The 23035-nt window shown below is 40.0% G+C and overlaps 1 long non-coding RNA gene across 1 annotated transcript in view; it reads right to left on the reverse strand.

Moving 5' to 3' along the window:
* Positions 1-23035, reverse strand: part of LOC135210118 (uncharacterized) — a 59425-nt gene that overhangs the window by 9592 nt on the left and 26798 nt on the right. The window lies entirely within an intron of this gene.

Here is a 23035-nt window from a genome sequence, read left to right on the forward strand (position 1 = left end):
ATAGAAGGAAGAAGATTGCCATTTTAATTAGTTACCTTATCTAGGTTGGGTCTGCTGGAAACAAGAAGATAGACGATGGCAAAACAGATGTGAATGTGGAAAAAGGAAGCAGGAGGAGAATTCCGGAGGTGTGCAGTGAAAGGAAAGCAGCAGTCAGTAAACCTGGCAAACCAAATATTGTGGCACAAAAAATAAATGCGGCAACTGAAGGAATAAAAGCTTTCGTGACGTTAACCAACTTTCCTGCAAAGTTCGGTGAAACTGAGACATTGAGTGAATAAATAAATAAATAAATAAAAACTTGGTAAAATACGAAAGTGATTCACGAGTCAACATTGTGGACAGTAGAACAACGCCAGTGATGTTCAGAAGGTTAGTTATTAGAGTCACGATTCGTGTTCCATCCACGTTAGTTGGTAGTGGTTGGTGGTGGCAGGAACATGGCAAACTTCAGCTGTCTGCGATGCCTTGCATCTCTTTAGGTAACTAGCTTCCTCTTCCTCCCAAGCCTTCTTAAAACCATGACCTCTGGGTCATAGGTCATGGAAAGAAAAGCTGCTGGTCAAGTTTCCCAGTTAAACTTGGCCTATATACAGCCCTTTATTCAGTGCAAACGCCAGCCATGTGCGCTCCTTGAAGGAGAGAGAGAGAGACTCACATAATGGGAATCCTGGTACTTGTATGTCCAGATGAGAGGTTCGTCTCCCTCGCAAGTCAGTGTTACAGGTCCTCCATTTACAAGAAGTTGTTCCCCATTTAAGATCCTTGGGGGGCTGACATCCTGCTGACTGCGTAACGCTGAAATGAAAAGTTTTTTTTAAAGAGTTGGTGACGTCACTTCTCGATGCTGTGAAACTGAACTGTTGTAAGTAAAGGTTGTTACTCTGCCACAGTGTAAAGTGAAAGTTATACAAGGCGCACTCTAGCGGCATCAATTAAGAAAAATGCAAACAAGAGGTATCTAGATGAACGGCATGTTCAAAGGTCCTTTATGGGTTGTACCGATCAGTGTTGATCTGATCCCTTTTCATGAAATAACAGGTGAGGAATGAGGCATCTCAGTCTTACCTGTAAAACTTGACCAGAAAAGCAGAATGTAGACTTTTATTTCACGCATTCTGAAGGTAGAATCCTTTTACCACCCATGTAAACGTTTTAATGGCAAACCTATAAAGGAAAGCAAGAAATATGTAGATGTGTAATTTAGTCCTTTGAACATTTTGAAATTGTCCTCAAGTTGAAAACGAGTATAGCTAGTGCTACGTTACTTGGGTGTTCATTTCGATTGTATCACAAGGTTTGAATATCAAGATAATTTTTATTTTTTGCATCTGTTCAAAATTATTTCTTTATATCTACTCAGCATCTCTCATCAAGGCTGGTAAAGAAATGGTCTGCAACTTGAGAGAGTTTAGAATAGACCAACTGTTCTTTTCTACAGTTAGTCTACACTTTTTTTACATATGTATCTATTTATCAAATTACATATGTATCCCCCTCTGTATATAAATGTGTGATGATGAAAATGTCCTCTCCTGTCTTCTTTGAAAAACTATAAAAACAACACATGTATTAGCAGGTTTCATGAGACTTCTTTGTAGTTGTCCCCTCGAGTAGGTGAAGGAGTAGGTTCCTTCACGTGGTGAGGGGGTAAGGGATCCTGCCTTCACTTGTGCGTAGGCTGGATCCTGATGGAACGCCTACAAACTTTTGGCAATAACTGGTGTGGACATTTACACTTTCATCTAATTTAACTGCTAAGGTGAGTCTGAGAAGGGATCGTGGCTTAGGAAGGGTTTGCATTTGAAGCTGATAGTGGGAGTTGTGGTGGTTGAGTCACCACCTGATATGGTTTGGACCTGAGAGTTAGTAATGGGACCATCTCCAAGGATTGACCCATCGGTGTTTTGGGGATGGGACTCCTGGCTTTTGTCCGGAAGCCCATTAATACATTTGGGGTGGAGAGTTGATTCCCATTAGTGGGATCAGAACTCCCAGCAGGCGGATTGGCTTATACGTGGGCCACCGCAAATGTATTGGTGCTATCCTGAAAGGGTAGGGTATGGGGTGGACCATTGAGAGTCAACTCTCGCTAGTGGCATTGGTGGAGAATGTGAATACCTAAGTGACACAAATACTTTCTTGATATAACCAAGTAGTAATACTTGTATGGATGGGCATGAGTATATTTATGGATGTATGTACACACACATATGTGTGTATACAAGAGCATATGTGTGCGAGTGTTGATGAATAGTTTGTTTGTTTGCTTGTTTGTTTTTTTATGTAAACCAAATATGTATTGGTGCTATCCTGAAATGTAGGGTATGGGGTGGACCATTGAGAGTCAACTCTCGCTAGTGGCATGGTGGAGAATGTGAATACCTAAGTGACACAAATACTTTCTTGATAACCAAGTAGTAATATTGTATGGATGGGCATGAGTATTTATGGATGTATGTATACACACATATATGTGTGTACAAGAGCATAATGTGTGCGTGTTGATGAATGAGTTTGTTTGTTTGCTTGTTTGTTTTTTTATGTAAACCAAATATGGATTCGGACTATGTACTTAAGTCCCCTGGGAAACTGGACTCACTGGCACCGTTAACGACTTCTAGCTCAAACAAAGACCATTTTTTAAACCCCCCAAATGTCAATAATAGTAGAGTTAAGCATTTGAAAGTTATGCATATGGAAAATATTCCACTTCAATGTAACTATGAGGATATCTCGACCTCTTTGAATATCTTTGGTAGTATAGCTGAGATTCGAATGAACTTTCATGACACAGAAGGAAAATGGGAAGCTTGGATAACATTTGATAAACATGAAGATGCTTTTAAAGCAACCTGCAGTTTTGATAATTTGAAAGTATGCAACTCGTTAGTTAAAGGAGCCTTGACTGATAAAGCCACAAGAAACCTAGACATTTATAAACCTGCGGAATGGAATCCAATCAACTCCAATAGTTGTATCACTAGCAAAATAAGAGTCCCCCAACCTCCTAAATGGCTGGTAGTCAAAGTCAAGGAGGAGAATTTCAACTATTACAAGTTTAGTAGGTACCTACCTTCAGCAAAAAGTAGGTGGCATAATGAGTGGTGATATTACAAGATTTGGTAAAAGAGCTCTGTGCTAATTCACGCAAAATCTAAAACTCAGTCACAGATGCCAATAATGATGAAAGTTGAAAACAATGATATGATAGAGAAAATGAGTCCTCACCTAAATTTTAGCTATGGAAGAGGTGTTGTTTTTGATAGAGACTTGTACGAGTTTACCGAAGAAGAAAGTTTAGAGATGTGTCCACCAACTGTATGGAAAGTGAAAAAGGTCCCAAATGGCAATATGATGATTTTTACTTTTGAGGACAGTAATGTACCATCTCATATAGTAATAGAAAATGAAAGAGTGTGAGTTAGACCTTTTCATCCAAAAGCATTACAGGGTTTTAATTGCTTTAAATTTGGACATCCATCAAAAGCTTGTAAAAATAATATGTGTGACAATTGCTCTGCCCTAGAACATGGCATGCTCAGATACACCTAAATGTATTAATTGTCAGCTAGACCACAAATCAGTTGATAAAATATGTGAAGAATTTAAACTTGAAACTGCAGCAGGTAATAAAGCATATACAGAACACATCAGTATTGGACATGCAAAACGCCTCTTGGGAAGAGCCAAGAGTTACTCTAAAGCTCTTACTGCCACAAGAGCCCCACTTCAATCTGTTACTCCTTCCTCATCCTCAGTGAAGGATGCTTCTGCCCCTGTGGTCCAACATTCCACCACTAGGGCTCCACTCCAATCTGCTGATCCTTCCTCATCCTCATTGAAGGATGCTTCGAGGCTTAGTGCTCAGCCTAGTAAGATTAGAGCACAAACGACCAAGACAGATATTGAAAACATTACATGTAATAAACAGGATATCTCTCTCAGACCTCCCTCTACTCCTCCTTTTGTATTATCTCAGGCAGAATCTCTGCCTGATTTAATGGAATTAGAGGAAAAAAAAACAAATGAAGAGAGTAAGAACACCCTCATCCTCTCCTCCATTAACTCCAACAAAGGATAAAAACAAATTCAACGAGCAAGCTGGTGAAGGAAAACACTCGTTATCCAAAGCTTACAAGCAAAGCTTCCCATCCACTAAGCATTCAAAAATGACCTTGAACAGAGGACTACCCACCAAAACATAGACACCTTCTCTTCAATTTTACAATGGAATTGTCAGGGACTTCGTGCAAAATATAAGGAACTTGAAGTCCTATTCTATGAATGCTCCCCTATTGCTGTATGTTTACAAGAAAGAATGCTGGATGTCCACACACCTTGCCCAAGAGATTATATATCATATAGCACACAATATAATTTGGAAGTGGGAAGACATGGATGTTGCCTTATATATGTTCGCAAGGATCTTCCTAATTTTTCAATCCCACTAAATACACCTTTACAGGATGTTGCAGTCCAAATTCCCTTAAGACGAAAATACACACACTGTTCCCTTTATCTTCCACCGAACAATCCCATCACTCGAAAAGAGCTAATTGGTTTACTTCATCAGCTTCCGCGACCATTTCTTCTCATGGGAGACTTAAATGGCAGACATCCTTTATGGGGAGATGTGAAATCAAATCAAAAAGGTAATATTATAGCTTCCATAATAGAAAATGAAGATTTAGGACTTTTAAATACTGGAGAACCCACTCATTATCATATCCAGACAGGTACAGTCTCATGCTTAGACCTTACAATATCTAGTTCCAATTGCACGATGGATTTCAGATGGAAGACGAATGATGACTGGCAAAGCAGTGATTATGCTTCCATAATAATAAATTCCAATGATGACCCACCAGTTCAAAGATCCCAACGGTGGAATATTGAAAAAGCAGATTGGAATAAATTGAAAGAGTTAAGCGAAATAGAAAGTGATGCAAATGACTTCCCAACAGCAGATGATGCAATAGATTTATTAAGTGGGATATTCCATACAGCAGGTATACATTCTATACCAAAAACTAAACAGGCCTTTTTAGGCGACGCCCAGTCCCGTAGTGGTCTGAAGAGCTCACACTGTTACACCGAGTCACAAGAACATCACTTACGTGTTATCGTAGATACCGAACCATAGCAAATATGATAATATATAAACAGAATAGAGCCCTTTTTCGAAAGGCAATGAAAACTGCCAGAAGGCAGACATGGGCATCATTTGTATCCTCCATTAACTGCCGAACACCTATCTACAGTATATGGAAGAAAACAAAAAAGATTGCCGGGAAATTTACTCTCCCCCCCCCCCCCCCCCCCCATACGACCTCATCGCCAATGCAAAAGACGTAAGCGATAAACTTGCTGATCATTTTGCTCAAGTTTCAAAAAAATCTGATAGTTCCTCTGGATATCAGTATAGGAAGAAGAAGAACAACTGCCATTAGACTTTTCCACAGATAGGGTTGAGCCATATAATATATCCTTTACAGAAAGGGAATTTGATGCTGCCCTAGCCAGCAGCACTAACACTGCCCTTGGTCCGGATGAAATTCCCTATGAAATGTTTAGGCATATTTCAAAAAATACAAAACTCTCTATAATAAGTATAATTAATAGATTATGGCATGAAAGTAGCTACCTAACCATATAGGAATTGGCTTTCGTTTTACCGTTTGTTGAACCAGGCAAAGACCCTTTTTCAGTGGCTAGCTATCGACCAAAGCACTAACTTGCTGTTTATGCAGGTTAATGGAAAAAATGGTGAATACAAGATTTGTCTGGTATTTGGAACGTAATAATATTTTTTCACCCTCACAATATGGATTTAGAAAAATGCACTCGGCAATAGATGTCCTACTGCAGCTGGAAACCTCATATGTAAAGCATTTGCCTCCAAGCAGCACCATATAACTATTTTTTTTTATATTGAGAAAGCTTATGATACTGCTTGGAGGTATGGCATTCTTAAGACGATTCATTATTCTGGTCTATGAGGAAAATTACCCGTATTCATTAAAGCATTCTTGAAGTGTAGACATTTTCAAGTTAAAGTGGGCAGCACATTATCAGATAGAAGAGGCCAAGAAGAGGGTGTCCCACAAGGGAGTGTGCTTAGTGTCACACTTTTTGCGCTAGCAATAAATGGTGTCGCGTCTGTTATACCCAAGGATGTGTTGAGTACCCTATTTGTAGACGATCTTTCAATATCTGCTGCATCACGAATGTCTGTTGCAGAAAGAAAATTATAGTTGACAATAAATAAGATAGTAAACTGGGCAGAACAGCAAGGATTTAAAATATCAGCTAGTAAGACGACTGTCATGCATTTTTGCCACATTCGGGGAGTACACCCCGACCCAGACCTTTATCTGTATGACCACAGAATACCCTGTGTCGAAGAGGTACGCTTCTTAGGCCTCATATTCGACAGAAAACTCAATTGGCTTCCCCATCTGAAACATATTAAATCCAAATGCCTTGAAGCTTTAAGTATTTTGAATGTATTATCTAATACTAACTGGGGTGCAGACAGGCAGACAATTATAAAACTGCACAAATCACTTATTATTTCAAAGTTACTTTACAGATGTGAAATATATTCTTCTGCATCATCTAATCATCTTGCTATCTTAGATTCAGTACATCATGCCGGTATACGCTTGGCAACGGGTTCCTTCTGATCTTCTCCCATCTTAAGTATATTAATTGATGCGGGAGAAATCCCACTAGAGTTATATCGCCAGTCATCAATATCAGGTATTGGTTTAGGGTTCAGAGAATCCCCAACTCTAAAGCCTTTGAAGCAGCAAATAGAAACTCTTTCACAGCTTTTATGAAAATCATTCCAAGGTTTCCTAAGCCTTTTTAGTTTTTAGAGTAAAAAGTAAAAAAGAGAGAAGTAGAATACAGAAATCAGAGCATTATTTTTTAGAACAATATTGCAGAGCACTCAGGCTCTTCATTTGTTTTTTACCGATGGCTCCAAAAACTGAATGATGGGGTCGGATATGGAGTTTTTAGTGATGATTTTAGCCGAAGAGGAGCATACCCATCATAGCAACGAACTGACAGCGGAATGTATGGAAATTTTAAGAGCATTGGAACATATTGCAACCCTCCAGAATTCCACTAATATCACCATCTTTTGTGATTCCAAAAGTGTATTACAGGGACTTGAAACTTTTTTAGTACTGATCTCAATTTACATTGAAAATGTCACAGTGGGTATAATACATCAACGTAGAGGGGATTTCTATATCGTTTTGCTGGGTCCCCAGTGCACGTAAATATATATGGAAATGAAAAAGCAGACCCACTTGCTAAATCAGCAGCAACCAATATGATACCAAGACCAATTGGTGTACCATATAGACTTTTTACCTCATGTATCAAAGTTCATTGCAAGATTATGGAACAGCAATGGAACGAAGTAGGACCAAATAAAATGAAAAGAGTTTGCCCCACATACACCACCCTTGGAAATATAAATCTATGCCAGGAAATGGGAAGAGTAGCGATATGCCGCCTCCGTATTAGGACATTTCAAGATTGACTCATGGGTATCTATGACGGTGTATTTCCAAACCTTACTGTGACGACTGCCTTATCCCGATGACTATAAAGTATTTGCTAGTTGAATGTCCTAGTCATCGGGAACTGAGAGAGTTCCACTTTAAAGACAAAAGAGATAGAGATGGTAATTTACAGTTTGGCAAAGATAATGGTGAAGAAGCGCAGGATGATTATGTGTGTGTTTATTAGGTTTTAAAAAGAAGTTGGTGTTTTTAAAGAAAGTTTAGGTATTTCACTTTGTGTATATGTGTAGCTTTTAGTTTTGGTTTTTAATATGCAGTGCGGAACGTGAGTAAATTTATTTATTGCTGTTTGTGTCTAGTATGAATGCCTCTGCCTTTGTGAGTTTTTTTTATTTATTTTTATTTTAATTTTAATTTTAATATAAGTTGTGTACTGCATGAACCTATTTTGGGCGCCCAGTTTGTGGCCTTTGGTTCTTAGACCTTATATTTTTATTCAGTCCTTCGGACATCCCTATGAGAGCTGAAAGTCAGCTCAATGACCTGGTTTAAACATTTTTTATATATAAATAATAATAATAATAATAATAATACTTAGGGAAGCGACCCTCTCTCAAGCATACTTTATTAAAAAGTAATGGCTACTTCAGCAGCATTACACTTGTAGAGATTCTTCTCTATTTTGCGAATAGCGGTTTTTCAGTGCTTACTTACAAACAGGCCAGTAGAGCGCCTATAGAGGTCATGGTAAAATACAGGGTCAAAATAGGTGTATATTATTTGAATTTTACAGATAAACTATGATACCATAGTCATCAAAGTCATTAACGATCTCTCTCTCTCTCTCTCTCTCTCTTTCTTAAAGCGAGCTTTCGTCTGGAGCTGCCAGACATCCTCGGCTGGAAGCTGAGGGTGGGGGATGATCTTGGTGCGGTGTCCGTCCTCCTATATCTGTGCGTTGACAGCAAGGGGTCTGCCCCCATGCTTGTCCTCCTATTGGCTGGTGGCGGTGAGTCTTTGTTTTAATTGGCTGCCTGAGCAGGTCTCAAGCCACTTTCCTCGAATACCGATGGGCCGGTTGCAGCATATCCTGCAGCGCCTGGACCCTCCTAAGCGGCGCTGTAACATTGATGGGCGTTGCGCTACGCTGTGGGACGTCACGGCTACTTTGATTTCCATCGGCTGCAGGGAGTACCTCGTTCGGGGGCGTTGTCATCCATAGAGGTTGTCATGATCGGTGGTGTCATTGTTAGTGGGCAGGGTCTTCTCATACTCGTAGGGAGGAGAAATTCTTCCTGCGTCGTATTCAGTGAAGGTTTTATTTGCTGGAGGAGGAGCGCCTCCAGCAGGCGAAACCGACGGGCATCAGGGGCCTTCCCGATGATCTTCGTGTTCTTTATGATGACATCTCGGGAGATGGCCTCGTGATGTTTGGTGCGGGCGTGATTCTTTTATAGCCCCCTCTTGGGCGTGGCACGAGTCTCTCTTCGACAGTCGCATGGTAGTCATACCTACGTAGGCGCCGCTGTATTCGCGGACTGGGCATTGTATATGGTACACTACATGCGTCTGCTTCAGGGGTTTCTCGTACCTGTGGGAGAGGGGTTTATTTTCATAATAAAGATCGCGCGTCCTTCCGATTCTGGTAATATATGATAAGTCGATATTCTTGTGTCGTCAGTCGGGATACATTATCAGAAATAATTTTCTTGATGCGTCCTCTTCTTCACGGTAATGGGAAATCATGAAGCTTTGTAGTACAGCTTGATATTATCCTGGGGGCGGGGCTGCGGGCTCTCACTACCGTACCATTTCTCCAGGGCTGTGCGGACTTCCTTGCTGATTAATTTATTTGAGTACCCGTTATTCACAAGTACTTGGGAGGCACGGTCGAGTTCTGGTGAGTGTCCTGCCAGGTCGAGCAGTGAGAGGGCCTCCTGACGAAGGCCCTGACGGTGGTGCTTTTGAATCTGCGGGGCACTCGCTGTCTCCGTTGAGGCAAAAGTCCTAAATAGGTTTTCTTTTGTGTAGACTGAAGTACGGAGACCGTCTTCCGTCTTGCTTACAAGGACGTCGAGGAAGGGGAGCGATCGTCGGAGCTGCGTTCGACTGTGTAATTCGCACACTACACTGCTGAAATGCTTGACGGAGGGCTTCTACCTCATCCTCGGCGTCGACTTGCACAAAGATGTCGTCAATAGAAACGTCCATAATCTGCGGGGTTGCTGCATCCTGGCGAGACCCGTTCCCTCCCCCACGGTGCCCATATAAAAAGTTAGCGAAGAGACCCCAGTGGGGAGCCATCGCCACGCCGTCCTTTTTGGCGGAACATCTGGCCACGGTTATGGGTGGGGGAGAAAGGGGCCTTCTTCGGCATATCTCCAGCAGCGTACGGAGCGAGGCGGTACCGGTATGTTTGAGGGGCGCCGTCGACGATCCTGTAGACACGATCAAGGATTATATCTATGGTTTCGTCGACACAGGCACGTTCGAAATAGGGACTCTACACCAGCGAGGCGATAATCCCCGTACCAGGGGCGTCCTTGATGGTGTCTAAGAACTAAGAAATCAAAATTCAAATTAGATCACACTATTGGGGTTTGACCCTGTATTTGACCATGACTCTAAATCCCAGCGACCTCTACTGGCTGGGGTTTTAGTAGCACTGAAAAAGCGCTCATTCGCAAAATAGAGAAGAATTCTCTACAAGTGTAATGCTGCTGAAGTAGCCTTACTGATAATAAAGTCATGCTTGAGAGAGTGTCTGCTTCCTAAGTACACTAAATATTCTGCTACACGATCCGTCAGCCAAGAAAGAATGAGGACACAGGAGCTTTAGAAAATGCCTCCTACAGCGCGGCAAAGGAGCGATCAAGACTACCGAATTAACTGAAGGGCCCTCAGACGAGACCCAGAAGACCTGCGGCAGGAGTGGGAGAGAGTGAGAAGCAGGCCCCAGCGCAGTGATAGGAGAGGAACCTATAGCAGTACGGTCCTGGGTGCCCTCGAGAGGAAGGTCCAGTCCATGGACTGGACGACACGAATTTGAAAATCCTGAAAACGGGTGACATACCCATGGATGTAGACAACCCAGTAGGAGAGGAACCACGTACCCTGGGAACATCGAGAGAAGCTCCGTCCGCCTTCAGTGAGGAACGACATGAAACAAAAGCGGGCTGAGATTGTGCCCCTGCGCAAGCTATATCTCTCTTTTTGAACGGTTTTTCGGCAAAACTCCCGGCGTCCTGAAACGAAACCGAGGATACATTTTAAAAAAAAACCATACCGATGTACGACCCCACTCAACGATCAAGACGCCCTTCTGAAGCTTTGGGTCTAATTGCCACCTCATTTAAGACCAGGCCTCCCATGACAAAGAGACTCTAAATCGAGTTGCTCTAGACTCCCGTCCAGCAAACCGAAGCGGAGCATCGTGAGAACTACCGACGCCCTTCAACCCCTCCTACTTGCTGAAGCTCTTACAGAGAGGGGGCTCGCACTCCAGCGGGATCCTCACCAAGGAGATGAAGAAAGCAGCGAAGGAACTGAAGGAAGAAAAGTGAACATCACGGTGCGACGCGCGACAAGACAGGCAGCCTCGTCTTGATTGATACTGCCGAATATCACGAGAACGCTGGGGATGCTATTTTTGTCTGACGAGAGCAAGTTCGAGCGCCTGACGAGGAACCCCGACAGACGACATCAAGAGGGAGGCTAACGGAGTCATCAGCGCAGTGAATGCTGCAACAAATGCTGTGCACCTCCCGCCCATACAAGGAGACTACAGCCGGGGTTATTTATTTATATGGCAATGTCAAAACCCACAAACAAGGAAACCCTCCGGCCGATCATCAGCCAGGACGCCCGCCCCTACGTACGCCCTTGGCTAAACGCCCTCAACCAAATTTTGACCCCTTACGTCCCGAGTCGGTACAGCCTGCAGTCTCGGCAAGAGTTCTTAAGAAACCATCAAGGACGCCCTGGTACCGGATTATCGCCTCGCTGGATGTAGAGTCCCTATTTACGAAACGTGCCTGTCGACGAAACGCTAGATATAATCCTTTGATAGTGTCTACAGGAATCAGTCGACGGGCGCCCCCTCAACATACCGGAAGCCTCGCTCCGTACGCTGCTGGAGATATGCACGAAGAAGGCCCCTTTCTTTCCCACCCACCGTGGCCAGATGTTCCCGCCAAAAGGACGGCGTGGCGATGGGCTCCCCACTGGGGGTCCTCTTCGCTAACTTTTATATGGGCACCGTGGAGGAACGGGTCTTCGACCAGGATGCAGCAACCCCCGCAGATATAGACGTTAATATTTGACGACACTCTTTGTGCAAGTCGACGCCCGAGGTGATGAGGTAGAAGCCCTCCGTCAAGCATTTCAGCAGTGTAGTGTGCTGAATTACACAGTCGAACGCAGCTCCGACGATCGGCCCTCCCCTTCCTCGACGTCCTTGTAAGCAAGACGGAAGACGGTCTCCGTACTTCAGTCTACACAAAGAAAACCAATTTAGGACTTGCCTCAAACGGAGACAGCGAGTGCCCCGCCAGATTCAAAAAGCACCACCGTCAGGGCCTTCGTCAGGAGGGCCTCTCCCACTGCTCGACCTGGCAGGGACATCACCCAGGAACTCGACCGCGCCTCCCAAGTTACTTGTGAATAACGGGTACATCAAATAAATAATCAGCAAGGAAGTCCGCACAGCCCTGGAGAAATGGTACGGTAGTGAGAGCCGCAGCCCCCCGCCCCAGGGATAATATCAAGCTGTACTACAAAGCCTTCATGAGTTCCCATTACCGTGGAAGAAGAGGACGCCATCAAGAAAATTATTTCTGATAATGTATCCCCGACTGACGACACCAGAATATCGACTTAATCATATATTACCAGAATCGGAGGACGCGCGATCTTATTATGAAAAAATAAAACCCTCTCACAGGTACGGAGAAACCCTGAAGCAGACGCATGTAGTGTACCAGTATACATGCCCAGTCCGCGAATGCAGCGGCGCCTACGTAGGTATGACTACCATGCGCTGTCGAAGAGAGATCGTGCCACGCCCAAGAGGGGGCTATAAAGAATCACGCCCGCACCAAAAACATCACTGAGGCCATCTCCCGAGATGTCATCATAAGACACGAAGATCATTCGGGAAGGCCCCTGATGCCCGTCGGTTGCGCCTGCTGGAGGCGCTCCTCATCCAGCAATAAAACCTTCACTGAATACGACGCAGGAAGAATTTCTCCTCCCTACGAGTATGAGAAGGACCTGCCACTAACAATGACACCACCGATCATGACAACTCTATGGATGACAACGCCCCCGAACGAGGTACTCCTGCAGCCGATGGAAATCAAAGTAGCCGTGACGTCCCACAGCGTAGCGCAACGCCCATCAATGTTACAGCGCCGCTTAGGAGGTCCAGGCGGCTGCAGGATATGCTGCAACGCAACCATCGGTTCGAGGAAAGTGGCTTGAGACCTGGCTCAGGCAGCCAATGAAAACAAGACTCACCGCCACAGCCAATAGGAGACAAGCATGGGGCAGACCCCTTGCTGTCAACCACAGATATAAGGAGGACGGACACCGCACCAAGATCAGTCCACCCTCAGCTTCCCAGCCCGAGAATGTCTGGCAGCTCCAGACGAAAGCTCGCTTTAAGAAAGAGAGAGAGAGAGAGAGAATCGTTAATGACTTTGATGACTATGGTATCATAGTTTATCTGTAAAATTCAAATATATACACCTATTTTGACCCTGTATTTTACCATGACCTCTATAGGCGCTCTACTGGCCTGTTTAAGTAGCACTGAAAAGCCGCTATTCGCAAAATAGAGAAGAATCTCTACAAGTGTAATGCTGCTGAAGTAGCCATTACTTTTAATAAATAATAATAATAAATAATAATAATAATAATAATAATAATAATAATTGGGTTGAATACCTGGTTGCCGGACGAAGCTCCTCTGTTGCCAGAGGTTCCATTTAAGTCGTTGTCGTTTATTCCTTCATTTCTTTCCATCATTGCTGAGTTTTGCTATTTAACCCATAGCTGGACCCTACCCCATCAGGGATAGGTACTCATTTACAGCTGAGTAGACTGAGGAAATTATGGTAAAGATCCTTTCCCAAGGAATCAACGCCGAGGAGAGTGGTCACCCAGGAAACATATGACAATACACAAAGCACTACACCCAAGAGCAAATACGGACAGACTATACATAACACGAAAGGAAGGAGGGAGAGGACTACTAAGTATAGAGGACTGCGTCAACATCGAGAACAGAGCACTGGGGCAATATTTGAAAAACAGTGAAGACGAGTGGCTAAAGAGTGCATGGGAAGAAGGACTAAAAATAAAAGTAGACGAAGACCCACAAATATACAGAGACAGGAGATGACAGACAGAACAGAGGACTGGCACAACAAACCAATGCACGGGCAATACATGAGACAGACTAAAGAAACTTGCCAGCGATGACACATGGCAATGGCTACGAGGGGGAGAGCTAAAAGAAGGAAACTGAAGGAATGATAACAGCGGCACAAGATCAGGCCCTAAGAACCAGATATGTTCAAAGAACGATAGACGGAAATAACATCTCTCCCATATGTAGGAAGTGCAATACGAAAAATGAAACCATAAACCACATAGCAAGCGAATGTCCGGCACTTGCACAGAACCAGTACAAAAAGAGGCATGATTCAGTAGCAAAAGCCCTCCACTGGAGACCTGTGCAAGAAACATCAGCTACCTTGCAGTAATAAGTGGTACGAGCACCAACCTGAGGGAGTGATAGAAAACGATCAGGCAAAGATCCTCTGGGACTATGGTATCAGAACGGATAGGGTGATACGTGCAAATAGACCAGACGTGACGTTGATTGACAAAGTCAAGAAGGAAGTATCACTCATTGATGTCGCAATACCATGGGACACCAGAGTTGAAGAGAAAGAGAGGGAAAAAATGGATAAGTATCAAGACCTGAAAATAGAAATAAGAAGGATATGGGATATGCCCATTGGAAATCGACCCATAATCATAGGAGCACTAGGCACGATCCCAAAGATCCCTGAAAAGGAATCTAGAAAAAACTAGAGGCTGGAAGTAGCTCTAGGACTCATGCAGAAGAAGTGTGATCCTAGAAACGGCACACATAGTAAGAAAAGTGATGGACTCCTAAGGAGGCAGGATGCAACCCGGAACCCCAAACTATAAATACCACCCAGTCGAATTGGAGGACTGTGATAGAGAGAGAGAGAGAGAGAAAAAAAAATAATAATAATAATTTAGCTTTTGTGCTGTTTAGTATTTAAGTAGTGGCTTTGCGCTAGCTGAAGTGCAATGACCAATGTGGAATTTTAAGAGTTTTTATGTGTGTGTGTATTTTCCCTGAATTGGTTGCCCAAATGGATTCATTCGGCGTCAGTGATCCTGGTAGTTACGACGTCAGATAGTTATTAATTATTCATTCATTCATTCTTTGTAGTTGTGTGAGGGGCGGCTGATATTGGGGCAGTGTTCTGCACAACTGGTTCAGCCAATAAAGGATGGATATAGCAGTGACCACTCTTGTTGGGCTTTCATTTGGCGCCTCCCCTGTTGGTGCAGACTGCCCCAAAAATTCTTAGAAGATGTGAAAGTTGAGAGGAAACGTGACCGAGAGTAATGTCATGATGCGTCAGGTAGATGAAGACTATTAAAGATTAGCTTGGAGTCGGGACTGCCAAAGAGAAAAAAAGGCTCGCGGAATAACAGAAGCAATAAGTATATAAAATTTCTCAATCTCCCTCACTGCTATGGAGTGACAAGCGGAAAGCTAGCTGTATGATTGCCTGAGATATACGTAGATGAGGTGACACAGCATCCATCAATTAGAGTTCGTTTTTCTTATTTTTCTTGAGGAAGAAGTGCAAGGGTCCACAGATTAGGCCTAATTGCGCTGCCACCACTGCTGCAAAGCATCCTGACGGTTTACTATCGAATTAGTTCGTGTTGAATTAGAAGCAGGTCAGTCTTTGGAAGGCTCAAGGCTAAGGGTCATTTAGAACTGAAAAACAGCACACTGGGACGTTTTGACTTCATAGCCATAGCCAGGGTTCGGAATAATTTACTACATTGTCAGAGTTGTTTTGAAGGACTTACTTTTTCAAGGAATGAACTGCACGATGGAAGGGGTGGGATCCTAAGGCATTGATCTCAACATTACTATAATTGCTATTCGGGTAATGGTCTGCGTCTCGAGAGGTTGGCCCAAGTCGGGAAATTGGGCAACGATGTCCCAAAGTTAATTCTTAACATTATATTCTTTTTCACAAAAATAAACACTCTCTCTCTCTCCTCTCTCTTCACTAGTCCTCATCTCTCCGTCTATTCGTTCTTCTCTCTCTTCCCCTCTCTCTCGTGACTTGCAGGAAGTTACCGCAAAAAGGCATTTCAAGGCGATGATTACTCCCTCATGAGTTGAAGTGATCGCTGGACCATCCTCTTTTCATCTGGAATAAAGTGATGGTGACGGGTACTGTCACTATTCGAGAGCAAAAGCTGTCCAAACTGTACTTCAGACAAATTAGAGTTCAGTCGCACAGCCTTATCGGAACTGAGGCATTTTTAATGTTTATTAGGGAGGACATCAACGGAAACTACCGCGTCGACATTTGACCACTGACCACCCACACCATATCCCCCCACAGTCAAATCCTGCCACTTCACTTTTGCGTGAATGTTCCAACGAGAACGTAAGCAATGCTCCTTTCTCCTAAGAGGTCCACATCAGTACCATCTGTGCACCTTCTGAGGTGCACTGTAGGCATTACTTGGGGTTCTTTGTAGCGTCCCTTTGGCCCCTAGCTGCATCCCCTTTCATTCCTTTTACTTTGCTTCCGTTTATATTCCCTTTCTTCCATCTTACTATAAACCACCTAACCTAACAGTTTTTTCCATAGTGAAACGTCATTGAGGTTTTCCTCCTGTTACGCCTTTCAGGCTTTTTGTCCTGTCAATTTCCGTTTCAGCGCTGAATTGACCTCGTAGGTGCCAGCGGTGGGCCTTTGGCCAAAAATTCTTTACTCTGTTTTTTATCGTTCTTGGAAAATTTACACTAACGCCTAATCAATTTCTTTAATAAGTTCATTAGGGAATACTCTTGGGCGATACTCACAGTAGATGTTATGCAGCATATTAGGTCAGTACTGCTGCATTGTAGTTTAACAGAAGTGATAAGTGCACGGTCGTCAGAATTCGGTGTGAGAGGTAAATAAGATCAAAACCATATATGTATATATATATATATAAATATATTATATATATATTATATATATATATATATATATATCTAGATATATCTATATATATATATATATATATATATATCTATATATATATATATAGAATATATAGATATATATGATATATATATTATATATATATATATATATTATATATATATATACTATATATCTATATATATTATATATATATATAATATATATATAGATATATATATATATATATATATAGTTAACAGCAATTATATTGGCAATCAATCAGATAAAATTTGTCAAATAATATAACTGAATACTGAAATTTGTAATATATTCTGACTCAAGAAGCGCAATTGAAATCCCTCAAGAGTTATTCACATAAGAACCCTTTAGTAAAGGAAATTAAACAAATCATCAATAATTATATTCACGTGGGGCTTAACATTGAAATATGCTGGATTCCTGCCATGTTGGAATCCAAGGTAATGAAAAGGCAGATGAAAAGGCCAAGTCTGGGATAAAATCACCAATTTTTGACAATAAATTGCCTGCTACAGATTATATAAACTCAGTGAAGCAGTGCATAAAAACAAAATGGCAAAATCTGTGGGATAGTGAAGCAGACACCAATAAATTAAAGTGCATCAAACAGAAAGTAGACTTGTGGGGAATACATCAGTACAAAATGAAAAACGAGCTGAAGTAATATTAACAAGATTACGAATAGGCCACACAAGACTAACTCACGAGTATTTAATGATAACTCCACAAGGGAACATCCCTCATTGCAATGTGTGCAATATAATTTTAACAGTCAAGCATATTTTATGTGAATGCCTAATTTTTAATAGAGAAAGAAATTTATATTTAGGCAATAAATCATTATCAGAAATACTATCAGAATCAGATCATTTTTCTTTATATAGAGTATTAATATTTTTAAAAAAGACTAATTTGATTAATAAGATTTAACATATACCGTTTTAAATAGATGACTTTTGTCATTTTTATCTATTTCAGTCTTTTATAAGTTCAATTCATATTTTTAATTCCAACCTCATATATCACTTAACAATCCCCTCCTTTATCATTTAATTTATTATAATTCATTAACTTCATTCCATACCATTCCATGTTTTAGACATAACATTTTATGAGCGTATTTTTAAAATAATTTCCTCCCGAATGATTTCGGGCCAGCACTGTAAGAGTCTGGTTAGACTCATTGGGCTGGTAAATCTTAACTTTATAATGATAATAATATAGATATAGATAGATATATATCTATATATATATATATATATATATATATATATATATATATAATATATATTATCTATATATATATATATAGATATATATATATATATATATATATATATATATATATATATATATATATATATGTATATATATGTGTATATATCTATCTATAATATATATATATATATATATATATAAGATATATATAATATATATAATTATATAAATATTATTATATCTAATATTAATTATTATATATATTTTATATATAGATATATATCTATATATATATATGTGTGTGTGTGTGTGTGCGTGTGTGTTGTGTGTGTGTAAACACAACACAAATATATATACTTTTGCATTTAGATAGATTAGAGGAGGGAGATCCTTGAAAGGAAATGGCTCGTAAGAGGAAAAATATGAATGTCGATGTGTTTCCTGTGAAGATACAACAAGTCTTCGGACGCGCCAGAAGAACATGAATTCAATAATTGCGTATCAATTTCATGTCTATGCTCAATATATTTTAGACGCAATAACCAGAGACTAACAAGCACAGAGAGCATAAATACGTAGACCAACCATTCTTGATAAGACTTATTTATAACTCCCGAATATTGAGGCCTCAGATAGAAAGGAAACCGAAGGATTAGAGATAACGTTGACTGTGACGATGACCAAATTTGGTCATCCTCAGCGCTGCGCTCTTAAGCACAAAATGGCCTTTCTTTAACTTTTGATTTCTCTGTTTACCAAGAAGGTTAGTTATGTGTAAGTATATTAATATATATATATATATATATATATATATATATATATATATATTATATATATATATAGTATTATATATATATATATATATATATATATATATATTATATATATCTATATATATATATATACTAGTATCGAACTCAAAAACATCAGAAAAAAAAGGAACGGATTTGTGCTATCCATCCACTATCATGGATATTTGTTCAATTAAAGCTCTTAAGACCTTCTATGAAAAACAAGAAAAAAGAAATGCCCTGAAACATCTTTTGTTTGCCACAGTTTCTCGGATTTGAAGTTGTAAAAACTTTATAAGTTGTTTAATACAAATGTATCTTTCCCATATAATAATGTAAAAAAATTTATTGTAAAATAGCCCCTGAAAAGATAGCAGTATTGAGTACAAAATTCCATTTAACGATTGTGATTATTTTACTCAGGTCAGACCAGTAAAGAATTGAACACCACATTAAAACAGCACAAATATTTAGTAAGAACAGATCAGACAAATTATGCTTTTTTTTTTTTTTTTACTACATTTTAGTAACGAAACGATTTTCAGGAACTTTTTAGAATCTGTTTTGATTCAGTTAACCTGGGTGAATATTTTTGGTTTTTAATATAAGTCAAGGATTGTTTTTCTTTTGGCTCGGTAATAAAATACAGTTCCTGAAAGGAATTGAAAGAGAATAAAGAGGATTGCCAATAATTATATTTAGATTTTAATCTGTTGACCGTTCTGTGACCTTCCAACATTTTTGTATTTCCTTATGACTTGTTACCCACCATTTATATAGGCCCTCGCTTCTGTAGATCTTTAGTTGCTGTGACCATGTCTTGGTATTAAGACGAAAGAACTTAGCATCACCGAGCTGGCCAACACGGTGCCGCCGGAGAAAACTGAATGACAATTAAACATTTATTACCTTAGAAAGGAAGTAACGCATGGTGTGGGTTTGCCTAACATGGTTCTTTAACGTAATGCATTTTAGGAAGAATTATTAATCACAGGAAAGAAGAGCATTTTCAGTGATAGTACACATACTTTACACGTCAAAAGAATGTACACATACTTTGCAAGTTGGCCTACCACCACTGCAGAGCCCCATTTTTGCAAGTTTGCACGGTGGACACGAAAGTGTACGAACCTACGGTTCCCAACAGTTCCACCTATCACACCATTCCAAAATGTTAACGCATGGCTGGATCATTCCAAAATGTTAACCCATGGCTGGATCTTTGCTGGAACCTGCAGTAAATAAGGTAACAACAGAATGCGGGGTTACGGGTTTGAAACGGTACACGAAAACCTTCGTGGGTCAAATGAGGGCTGCGTGGAAAAATTTTGCCTAGCTCGGTCAAGCTGTTCAGATTTCTATAGGTCACAAGTTTACATACACACAGGTTTGCATGTTTAGTTACATTGATAAATGTATGTTGTAAAATGCATATGTGTGTTCTCCCGCTTTTTTTTATGAGTACAATTGAATAAGCACGTACAAACATGTACAAACATATATATATATATATATATATATATATATAATATATATATATATATATATATATATATATATATATATATATATATATTAAGGCCCATTAAAACAGTTTTGAAGCTGACTATATTTCCGTGGACTTACTTCCACCCTTATCAAGCAGTAAATGACAGAAGGAGTTTCATTAGTGAAATATATAGTAAATATGCCCTAAGGTGATGCCTGGGGACCCACGATGGCTCAGCGGCGTCCCCAGGCATCACCTAAGGGCATATCTCCTACTATACATATATTTCACTAATGGAACTCCTTCTGTCACTGCTTGATAAGGGTGAAAGTAAGTCTACCGAAATATAGTCCTTAGTTTTAAAACAGTGTTTTAAAGGGCCTTTTAATCGCACACACACACACACACACACACACACACACATATATTTATATATATATATATATATATATATATATATATATATATATATATATATATATATATGTATATAATTCACGGTTTAAATGACAGAGGAAAAAAATATAATAACAAAAGCGAAAATGATCAAACTGGAATATCTGTGAACACGAGGTCTAATCTTTTACCAGAATTATGCGTGGGTTCCTGCATGTTATATACGAACGTAAAATTGTTTTTATTCACTTTAAAAAAATGCACTCCTAGAATTATTTATTTACCACTATCCCGGCGCTCTTCCTCTTGACTTTCTCAATTTACAGAACCGTGAATTTTGCATAAAATTAATGTACTCACAGTAGCGCGAAGCTGCTTGTCTAACTGGCCACAAACTGCATCTACGGAGGCTACTGAACGGGCACCTCTGATGAGTGTCTGGTGACGGATGATGACTCACGCACTTCTTGCTGTTGATGATTAAGCCTGCTGTGTGTTGCTCCTGTACTAGGTTTTCCTTCTAGCATACTCAGATTTTCAATCTGTATCAAAGCCACAAAATGTGTGCTTTGATATATTGTCTTCAAAGTTTGTTGGTTATTTATAGCGTAAAATATATTATTATTATTTTATTATTATTATTATTATTATTATTATTATTATTATTATTATTATTATTATTATTATTATCTGAAACGTTTTAGGTTGAAGCTTTTAAAATGCCTTCAAGTTATATCCACAGTAAGATGACCCTTGTCTTAAGTCATTCTTCAGATGTAATGATATTTTGCCTAATTTACAGGAAGGCAGAGAGTTTTTCTTCTGTTGACTAACTTCCTAGAGGTAGGCGAACAGATTAAATAGCGAAAAATCAACTTGAATGACTAAATCGAGTTGGCCCACCTGAAAAGGGTAAAAATAACCAGTTTATTCCCAGCACGAAAAATGTTAGAGGAGTGTGACTAGAAAATTTGGTGAAAGATCTTCCAAACCTTTTCAAATAAGACAGTTGGAATGTTTAAATGACATGGTAATTCAGCGCCAAAAAGTTGAAGAAGTAAATCCATCCTCTGTACCCCCATGGCTTATTCCCAAGATTTCCTTATGCTCTAAGAAAATAAACAATAAACAACAGTCTGAGGAAGAGATAAAAGCTAATTTTTTGGAGTATGACAGTGAACATGATGGGGAAGTGGAGATCTACACTGATGGATCAAAGTCTGATAGTGGAATTGGGTGTGCAGTTTTGTGCATGGGAATGACATTTACGAGGGCAAAATTGCCTCAGTCAGCTTCCATATACACTGCAGTGTTGTCAGTATAGTTAAAGCTTTAGAAATTATTCATAACTCGAATAAGAAAAATGTTGTAATATATAGTGACTCAAAAGTGCATTAGATTCATTAAAGCAGCTGTATACAATTCATCCTCTAGTACAAAAAAAAAAAAAAAAAAAACAGGGAGTGGCTCTTTTGGATTTCGTGCCGCAGGAAATCAGTATGTTTCTGCTGGATCCCAGCTCATGCCGGAATTCACGGGAATGAGGAGGCAGACAGATATGCAAAGGAAGCGGCTGTGAGTCATTTGTATCAGGTAGCCAAAGTGCCACATGTTGATATGAAGAAACCCATCAAGTCGTACATCTTGAGGAAATTGCAAGAGAGGTGGTCCTCCCCCTCTCCTAGCCCAATAATAAGAAATATAAGAAGATAAGGAAAAACATAGAAAAATGGCCTTCTTCTTTTTTTAAAAGAGAGAACAGAAATTGTTTTGGGGCGATTTTGTATTGGTCACACTCGGATAACCCATAAAGTTATTTTAGAAGGTAGCAGTGCTCCAGTGTGTGTTAGGGTGTGATGCTACCTTATCAGTGGAGCACATTCTGGTGCATGGTGTAAATTATAAAGAACAGAGGCAGAGATTCCACCTTGATGGAAACTCTCTTGCTGAATATTTCTAGATGACAGAGCAGATATACCTGCACTAGTGAGATTTTTTAAATGTATTAAGATTTTTTATGAAGTTTGAGTGGTGTGGTAAATTTTAACTTACTGATTTTAATTTTATATGTAATTTTTTTATTTTTTTATATTTATTTCTTTTGTTCATAGTCATCATTTTAAGTACCTAATTATTATTTAAAAATAACACCTCCCAAACAGTTGCTGAATGAATGTATGTATGTATGTCAGTTTTTTTTTTTTTTTTTTTTTTTTTAATTGTAACTTCGGCTTGTGGGGATATTTTTGGTTGCATGTAAGTGGTTTTGAATGAGAGTGAATGGTTTTG

Source organism: Macrobrachium nipponense, chromosome 39 (genome assembly GCF_015104395.2).
Source record: "Macrobrachium nipponense isolate FS-2020 chromosome 39, ASM1510439v2, whole genome shotgun sequence".
Taxonomy (NCBI): domain Eukaryota; kingdom Metazoa; phylum Arthropoda; class Malacostraca; order Decapoda; family Palaemonidae; genus Macrobrachium; species Macrobrachium nipponense.